The sequence below is a fragment of the Panthera uncia genome (assembly GCF_023721935.1).
Source record: "Panthera uncia isolate 11264 chromosome A1 unlocalized genomic scaffold, Puncia_PCG_1.0 HiC_scaffold_17, whole genome shotgun sequence".
NCBI classification, from domain to species: domain Eukaryota; kingdom Metazoa; phylum Chordata; class Mammalia; order Carnivora; family Felidae; genus Panthera; species Panthera uncia.
The window spans coordinates 13,843,813-13,853,112 of record NW_026057577.1 but is presented as its reverse complement, the minus strand read 5'-3'; the positions used below and the strand labels follow the sequence as shown (position 1 = coordinate 13,853,112).

The window sequence follows — 9,300 nt, the reverse complement described above, 5'->3', positions numbered from 1 at the left end:
TATGTTATGTTATGTTATGTTATGTTATGTTATGTTATGTTATGTTAATAATGGTATTACAGATACAACCACCAGGCTTCCAGTTGTCCCAGAATAATGACTAAATCTCACACTCTTGGTTCAGAGCAAAGCCAATAGGTGGTTCAGCTACCTCCCCTCGGGTGTGAGATAGAAACAAATACAGAAACTAGCTCTACCCCAAGGAAAAGACAAGCTCTCCCTCTGTTCCCTTTCTGCGGAGGAGATGCTTTCTTTTTGCCAGGCCAAGTGGTGGTTCCAGAAGAATTCTTGTCTTAAAAAAAAGGGGGAAATACAAAAAGGGTGACTTTCACTTTTAATCCCTTTTTGGATGTCTGCTTTTCCAGAGAACTGGGGACAATCGGATGGGGCCAGTGCGCTTTTTACGAGCGGACCATTTTGGAGACACCACCTGTCCACACCAGCCAGCAGTAGTGTGTATACAATGAGGGAGAACAGCAGGAAGGTGACCCGGCCCAGTTAAGAGGGTATTTTTTGTTGTTGTTGTTCTTTTTCTTACCACCTCAGCCCTACCCTGACAGGGAAGGAAGCAGCAGTGGGTATATGAGGGGGAAAGGGGAAATGTAAAAGACCACGCGGCCCCCATCCATCCGTGTCAGGTCAGTCAAGTCAAAGCTGTGGCATGTGCTTGGGATGGGGGTGGGTTAGATAGAAGAGACTGGAATCAATGCAATATTAAAATTTTAGACTAAATAGGGCTGAGCTTTATAGACCCAAAGGATACTGTTTGTATTAAGTCAGAATGTCTGAAAACTTATGGATTTAGGTCAAGATAATATAAAGGAAGACATTACTTACATAAGACATCTGGGAATAGTTACTGGCAAAAAAAAAAAAATCAGGTTTATGTCGTAATGAGTTGATATTCCACAATAAGCCAGTGTGTGTGTGTGTGTGTGTGTGTGTGTGTGTGTGTGTGTATGTGTGTGTGTATGTGTGTGTGTGTATGTATGTATGATAAAAATTTCAAACAGTACAGAAAGAGATAAGAATTATGTAATAATGAGATAATCTGGTTTTCAACACAACATGGGGTAGGGGGTAACCTTGGGTTCTTTATTCTTCTCATGGGCCTGTCTTTAGTACAGTTGGGTGAGTTGTGAAATTTCGGGGGCACCTGCATTGTGGGAGACTCTGTTACTTCAGAAAGCCTCCTGCACGCCTGAGGTGTGAGGCGATAGAGAGGTCAGCACCAATGACTTTCTCCACTGGAGCTCAGAAAGAAAGCAGCCAAATCAACTTGCCTATTCTAGCCATTGCCCCACCATCTCCATCAGACTTAGGTGATGCATTCTAATATCAATATATAAGCCTTTTTTTTTTTTTTTTGAGGGGTTGAGTATTCTAAGAAAGACTGTAAAGGTCAAAGTTCTAGTTAACTCAAATGCTGTCTTGTCCTCCTCAAGGGAAGGCATTTCAAGTTATGACCTATGTATCCTGCCTCTACCCCTGACCAGTTTCATATTGCACCACATTGTGCTCATACGCGCTCTATCATGCAGCCCTTTCTCTGGGTTCCTTGGTCTAAGAGGACAACTCCTTTCTATGGGAGATGTCTCTCCCTGAATTCCTTTTGGCTTCCTGCAATTTGAGAAATGTCTTAGACTGCATCCTTATTTTAATTCTTTTTAATTTTATTTATTTTGAGAAAGAGCATGAGTGGGGGAGAGGCAGAGAGAGAGAAAGAGAGAGAGAGAGAGAGAGAGAGAGAGAGAGAGAATCCCAAGCAGGCTCCATGCTGACAGCTCCATGCTGACCAATGCTGGGCTTAACCTCATGAATCGAGAGGTTATAACCTAAGCCAAAGCTGACGCTTAACTGACTGAGCCACCCAGGTGCCCCAGACTGCATCCTTTTGAGCATTACCCTTATTCGCTGCCCTTCACACAGGCTCAGGAGGAAGAGGCTGTGTCCTTCCTGCTCTGTAGGACTGGTGACCTACCTCATTTGCTGAGCCTAGTATAGAGTGATAATGTGGGAGCTCTTGTTGAAAAAACTACCAGGATTTTCCAGATGGTGACGACAGAGCACTAAACCAAACACAGGGACCCTTCTGAGCACAGGGTACCTGTATGACTGGGCCTTACACCTCTGGGAGAGCAAGAGCCCAGTTGATGCCTTTACTGGGTCACCTATAGAGGGAGCATGGTTTTCATAACCATTAATTAACTTTCCTCAGTGATAATAATGTAGTCATGTATATCTCCAGGGAGGAACATTTCCCTGCTGGCATGACTCTGACTTTCCGCTCCAGAATGATACATGACCCACAATGAGTCCCCCCAAGATTTGAATCTTTACCGCCTGCCTGGGCCTGATAGCATCCCTATGGGAGAAACCCACACACTGGCTTTTCATGCTTCTTCCTTGTCCAAGGAATGGTCCTGGTGCCATTTGATTTATTTTGATTCATTCTACCTCTGACAGAAGAAGGGGAGGAGAGAGTTTCTATTCCTTTGCTTTTTCTATGTGTGCTAAAATATACATCACATAGAATTAACCATCTTTACTATTTTTAAGTGCAGAGTTCAGTGGCGCAAAGTATATTTATACTCTTGTGCAACAGCACCACTACTTATCTCCAGAACTTTTTCATCATCCCACATCTAATCTGTTTTATTGCATCTATAACCCTGGAGCAGAAGCCCCATGAAAGCTGAGAACAGGACTTTCTCATTTTTGAATTTCTATGGCCTTTCATAAAGTAGACACTCCATATGCTTATTAACCTGCATTTACATTCAACAGAGGGAAGGAGAAAAGAAAGCTGGTGTTGTATTACCCATGGCAGTGAAAGGAAGCCAGTGATACAGTTAGGAGTGTTGGCTTCTGTTATCAATGCCACCCTTCCCTTTCCCAGGAAATAATGAGAATAGAGTTGTTTTCTTCATATATAAGTTGTTATGGCCTTTGTGATGTCCTGCTGGCTTCTAATTAAAGAGAATTCAGGAATTTCTAGTAAACTGAGTGATATGCCCCTAAATATCTAACACTGGGTCTTAAATCCTTGCACAGGGAAAAACGAAAGAAAAAACACAACCAACCCAGGGGATAATTAACAGCTAAGCTTATACCTGTGTCTCTTCCTGGATTCTTTCATGGGTCTGATCTTTTTTCAAATGAACAAGAATTCTGTTCTGCCTAAGTTGTTGTTGTTGTTGTTGTTGTTGATGATGATGAATGTGACGAGACAACTTTTTATTTGTTTGAAGACCATTTGGTCAAATATGTCTAAAATATAAGTTTAGGAACAAAAGGGCTCAGTCCAATTAGCTTCCCCCTCTTAAAAGATCACCTCCAGGAGTTTGGTAAGTATTTTTATATGATTCTTTGAAGTTCAGAGGCTGGAGAGACGGCTAGCAAATTAGTAAGACCAGATGCTGAAGAAATTTTCTAATGAGAGGAAAATGGTCAGAGGGTTCTCATAGTCCTGGCTTAAAATAAGTAGTTTGAAATAAAAAGTGAAAAGATACAAAGCAAATATAGAAAGGGAGGAATGTTTTGATTGCCAAATGGAGGCATGTCCCCTAAAATTACCCCTTTATGATACCTTTATGCTGATATTCACCAAAATAAAGCTGCCTACTGGGTTTTGAAGCATGATCGCTCTGATCACGAGGCTCCTCAGTCGGTTAAGTGACCAACTTCGGCTCAGGTCATGATCTCATCTCACAGTTCATGAGTTCAAGCCCTGCGTCGGGCTCTCTGCTGACAGCTCAGAGCCTGGAGCCTGCTTCGGATTCTGTGTCTCCCTCTCTCTCTGCCCCTCCCCGCTCGTTCTCTCTCTCTCTCTCTCTCAAAATAAATAAAACATTAAAAAAATTAAAAAAGTAAGATTTCTCTGATTACTACTGGGATCTCTATCTCCTGGGAGCATTTTTGGATGTTAGAAAAGACTGCGGGGACGTATTATAGTCGGCCTAGGGAAGGATTCTAGTGGGACTGTTGTGGAGGCAGGCTGCATTTCTCCTCTTCCTCATAAGAGGAATCATTATTACCTGTTGGTCACTTTTCTTGAGAGCCCCCATTATGCCTGGAAATTTATCTTAGTTTTCAGAAGTGTGGGGAAAAAATGGAGAGCCACTTGTGTATAAGAATCCCATTGTTGGAGTCAGCAGTTAATCAGCATCATATATGATGCTTATTCAGGACTGTCTCCACATCTTGCCCTGAGTGGCACCCCCTTGTATTTTGTTCTCAATCTTAGCTCTGTTAGAGAAAGATTTGTAATCATGCAAGTATGTGCATTCGGAATGTAGCTCTCGGAGTGCCTGGATGGCTCAGTCGGTTGAGTGTCTGACTTCGGCTCAGGTCATGACCTCATGGTTTGTGGATCTGAGCCCCACGTCGGGCTCTATGCTGATGGCTCAGAGCCAGGAGCCTGCTTCGGATTCTGTGTCTCCCTCTGTCTCTACCCCTCCCTTCTTCACACTCTGTTTCCCTCTCAAAAATAAACAAAACATGAAAAACAATTAAAAAAAGGAATTTAGCTCTCATATTGGTTAGAGTAACAGCTGCTGAAACAAATAAGCTGCAGAATTTTGGCCACTTAACACTTGTCCATTGGTAATTTGGGGGCCCAGACTTCTCTTGTCTTGTGGCCCTACCATCTCCTAGGGTTTCAAACTCTTTGCTTAAAGCCAGTGGAAGGGGGAAGCCTATACGGCAAGGCACACGTACTTCTTACCTAAGTTGTCTCGAGATAACACTAAGATGTGATCTTCCAAGTTATGAAGGATAACGTAAATAATTAGATTTGTGTGGCATTCTTCAAACTCAAACCTACTAAGATACTTTCTTGTTTACCAACTTAAGACAAAAAATTCTAACAAATTTAAGGAGAAGTTTAGCCTTTCTGAATTAATGTAAGTAAAATGGGTTAGCATCTGTTTCTTTGCTGGTGTATCATTCAAGTGCAAAAAGTACTCATGTTCAAAAACAAAGCCTGGAAAAAAATATCTGTCTGTAAATTGATTGAGTTTATATGCTTCAAGGGGTTTGTCAATCAGAACCAATTGTAATACATGTTATCATAAAAATGAAACAGCCCGGAGTTTGTCACTATCCTCATTATTCATAATATGTTCTTATTCTCAGGGTAATCGCTGATCAAATCCTTAAAAATTAATTTTGTAGTGTGCCCTCAAAAGATCTCACTCTCCATGCTTTTATTGTAGATAGTACAAAAATTGACCAGAAACATTTAGTCCTATCTCCCAGAAATGTTTCTTCTTTTTCCCTTTTTCCGTGAAAGCCATCTGCTATAAGCTGAAGATGAGGAAATCAGATTCTTGGAAGGAATAGCAAGAGAATGGGTATCAGAAACACTTGACTGTTGATATACAGGGACTACATTAATGGGTACCGCTATACTGTAGGGGTTGTGTCACGGGATTTATGGGTACCTGTGACTGAGTCAGGACTTCTGGTATGATTTGGGTCCTGAAGCAGAAGACAGAGCCCAAGACCATCAGAACCCAGGCGTTTTATCACTGGGCAGGTGTAAACGAATCTTCTCTAATTATTACTCCCACTTTACAGCTAAGGAGACTGAGGCTCAGACTGTCTAAGGAACTTGCAAAAGTCACTGATTATTGAAGCAGAACTGTGGAGTAGAGGACTTCAGTATGTCTGATGGCAGTTTTTGTTTGTTGTTTGTCTTTTAATTAGTGGCAAGCCCAGAAGGAACAAAGACTAATGGATGATTCCTGAGGGACTGGAAAGGGCTTCATTAAGGGGAACGCTTTGGCATCTGGAAGTGGATTTGAGGTTCCTGAAAAGCAGCTGAGCATTCAGAGACCTGGGCTGTAGGTAGAGAAGGCCTAACTGGGCTTTGTCTTTTAGTGTCAAGGGTAGTGAGAGTGTGAAACGGGCTAGGGAAGGGGGTTTTCTTTCCCTGCCTGCATACTTCCGAGAGCATCCAGGCTCCTAGGCAGTCTGATTCTCCTTCACATGAACTTGGGATGTTAGTTCTGTGGTTCTTTCTTTTGACTACAAAGGAAGGAATGCTCTGTCTCATTATTAGTGTGTTCTTTTTTTTTTTTTTCTTCAGTTTATTTTTAGAGAGAGAAAGAGAGAGATAGTCCTGGGGGGGGGTGGGGCAGAGAGAGAGAGGGAGACACAGAATCTGAAGCAGGCTCCAGGCTCTGAGCTGTCAACACAGAGCCAAATGTGGGGCTCGAGCTCACAAACCACGAGACCATGACCTGAGCCGAAGTCGGATGCTTAACTGACTGAGCCACCCAGGTGCCCCATTATTAGTGTGTTCCTAAAGCCAGTGTAGTTGTTTTGAGACTATTCTTTTCTTAAAGCCAAACTAGTTGTTTTGAGACTACTCTTTTAAATATTTTCATTAACTTTTATAATATTAGCAATAAACGATTTGTAAGAAATGAAAATCCTTTCTACTTCAAATAAACCATTTATTGTAAATGATAATTTTTCTTGCTGTTAGCTTAAAGAAAATTAGTAAAAATATTTTAGTTTTAGAGAACACGTGAAATCAGTTAAGAGGTAACTATGTTTTTCTTTTCCACAAAATGGTTAGATTCTTACTTTTTATCTCCCACAGTAGACTCTCCACTAGGTTTTACGTTCCTTGTTTCCATAGGAATCATCAGCAAACATTGCTGTATCTATGTGTGTACATTTTTATTTCTATATCTGTATCTGTGATGATCATTATATTTTTATTTTTGTTAAAAAATTATTAACGTTTATTTTTGTGAGAGAGAGGGAGAAAGAGCATGAGCAGGGGAGGGGCAGGGAGAGAGGGAGACACAGAATCTGAAGCAGGCTCCAGGCTCTGAGCTGTCAGTACAGAGCCTGACGTGGGACTCGAACCCTTGAACCAGGAGATCATGACCTGAGCTGAAGTTGGACACTTAACTGACTGAGCCACCCAGTTGCTATTTTTAAATTAACTTCCATGTGACACTTTTTGTTCTATTATTGACTTATTGATTATTTGTACCTTCATTCCACAAACAGGACTTAAGATGGCTAGAACCTACTTATCTGGTAATATATGATCATAAAGGAGAAAGTTGGGGAAAAGAGAAAAACACGAATAAATTGAGAAGATGAAGTCAGGGGTAATGTCTTACCCAAATATATGCCACAGGTGCTGAAGCACGTGTGCACCTTGCCGTAGGTGGGCTACAAACTTAGTCCCCATTTCTAACAATTGATTTAAATGTTACAGAACCTACTGTGATCCTAAGACACAAAGTAGCAAGTTAAGGGAGGCACAGCTGTCCTTAGCACTGAGGTCACAAAGTACACAAACCATGAACATTTGTCCAACACTCACTATGTGATTACACAGAATGCAGAGATGGCTTCTGACCGAAAGGACCTTCTCGGGACACAATATCACATCCAATAGTTGGGAATTTAAAGCTGGCCCCTCAGTGGATGCTCCACCCTGCCTGGTATCTTTGCTGTGTGTGTTTCTCCTCAGTCTCCCAGTCCTTACGATGACTTTCTAAAAACCCCCTCTACTCTCTTCAAATTCCCTAATCCTTTTTATTCATCTCTTACCTTCCCCTGTCTCAGAAAATGACCTACTGCAGAGACAAAACGGAAGCCATCAGCTGGGAACCGAGTCTTTCCACTACCGCTGCAAGGGGCCTTCCTCTCTTCTTGGCATGTGCTAGTGGAGCCACTCCACCCTGGTAAGGATAATTCTCCCACTTAGGCTACCCCTTCTTTTGCTTCTCAAAAGCCTGTGCTCAAGATGACTCATTCTCTCTTGTGTAGTCATCCTCTCTCTTTCATTAGCACTGAAATATGCCCAGACTCCTCAATCTTAAAAGCAAAACAAAATAAAAAAGCCTCCTGGATTCTGCATCTCTATCCTGGACAAAGTCACTCTCAGTGACCTCCCCATTTACAGCCAAAATTCCCAAAAGACACCCTGTGCTCACTGCTTCCTTCATCCTACTTCCTGGTTATCCTTCGAGCCATTTCACTGTGATCTACACTTATAAACTACGCTTATAAGATCACCAGTCACCTGAGTGGCACCAAATCCTATGAACATCCTTCAGCTTTGTGATTTCTTTAGTTTATTTTCCAAACAGTCTTCCTCTTTTTTTTTTTTTATGCATGAGGCAGAGTACACTCTAGTGGCTCTCACAACTAAAGACCCTTACTGATACTCTAACGCCTCAACCCTGTCTTACACTTCTCTTCTCTTTGCTCTTCCTGGTCCATTCACACTCTTTTTTTTTTTTTTTTTCCCCTTCCCTTTTCCAGTTCCTTAAGTAAGCTCTCTTATTTGCTACCACAAGGCCTTAGCACATGCTGTTTTGCCTGTCTGGAAATCTCTCCCTCTTTAGTTGAGAGTTTTAATTCTTTAGATTCAGACCAAATGCCCCTTCTTCTGAAGAGCCTTCCCTAGATCCCCTGACTTGATAAGAAACCCTGCTATAGATTCTCAAAGCTCAGCAGTGCAGTTTAATATTCTGATAGAGTATTGGCTAGCTTTTTGCCTGGCTTGGTGGTAGGATTTTAATTTTAATTCCAACCACATTCTGACATTCCAAAAACATATTTGATGGATTATTCAAGTAGGATGTGTGTGGCCATTGTTTAAACAGTGGGTAGAACATCCTTTCAAGTCAGAGTGTTTGTCCGGATGACTCACGGGCCTTCCAAGGCTGTCTGAGAACATCTCTGCCTATCGTCTTTATTATGATCATGACACTTGCGAAAAACAACCAGGTCAGAGGCCCTGAGCCAACGCAGAGGGAGCCTACCTAGATGCTGCCATGGAAGGCCTTTACCTGAGTGATTCATGGTTGCTGCCTCTGGCTGTTGTCTATATGGCTGCAGGGAGATTTACTGGCAGGTCCTCCAATGCCTTAGAGTCAGGCTCTTCATCACAGTACACGCTTCCGTCCCCACCTTTTGTTTTTCATTATCCCTTGAGTTGCAAAGAGTCCTTGTTCTGGTGTGCTTGCTGTGTAGGTGTAGGAGGAAGAATACATACAAGTAATATTTTGTTCAGGATTTTGAAATAAATATTAATTTGACACTGTAACCCAGAGGAGGAGTGCAGGGGCAAAGGTACGTTCTGCATTGTCCACATGGGAGAAACAGGTCAGGTTAGCAATAACTATGAAGACAGTTGTAGAACCTGGGCATGCTGACTTTAAATGTAGTTTTCTTTTCTCCCCTACCATCGATTTAAAAGTGTTTTAAACTCCTCATCATCTTCTTTTCATGTAAGTTCTTGTGTATGTTTACATTATTATC

The 9,300-nt window shown here is 41.9% G+C and overlaps 1 long non-coding RNA gene across 1 annotated transcript in view; it reads left to right on the top strand.

The window, feature by feature from the left end:
- Positions 1 to 9,300, top strand: part of LOC125934842 (uncharacterized) — a 67,946-nt gene that overhangs the window by 14,760 nt on the left and 43,886 nt on the right. Inside the window, exon 2 of the long non-coding RNA XR_007461540.1 lies at positions 7,597 to 7,715. This is a non-coding gene — a long non-coding RNA (uncharacterized LOC125934842). The remainder of the gene's footprint in view (positions 1 to 7,596; positions 7,716 to 9,300) is intronic.